Genomic DNA, 246 nt, shown 5'->3' with positions numbered 1-246 from the left:
GACGAGCGTTTCGCCGTCGGGGCGGGATGAAGATTGTGAGCGCCGCTTGGTAATAAGTGTAAAGATAAGAGCAATGTTGCAGTCGTTGCAAGGTGCAAGATCATCGCAGAAGAATGGCAACCTCCTAGATCAGGCTCGTCAAATAGCGAGATGATGTTTCGTCATTTGCTATCGTGAAGTTATTGGTGCTTTGGCGGACATATTTTCGTTCCGATAGATTCGATGTTCTGACGGAGAAAAACATGT

The sequence above is a fragment of the Penaeus monodon genome, chromosome 25 (assembly GCF_015228065.2).
Source record: "Penaeus monodon isolate SGIC_2016 chromosome 25, NSTDA_Pmon_1, whole genome shotgun sequence".
In the NCBI taxonomy this organism is placed as follows: Eukaryota; Metazoa; Arthropoda; class Malacostraca; order Decapoda; family Penaeidae; genus Penaeus; species Penaeus monodon.
This window is presented reverse-complemented; position numbering follows the sequence as displayed.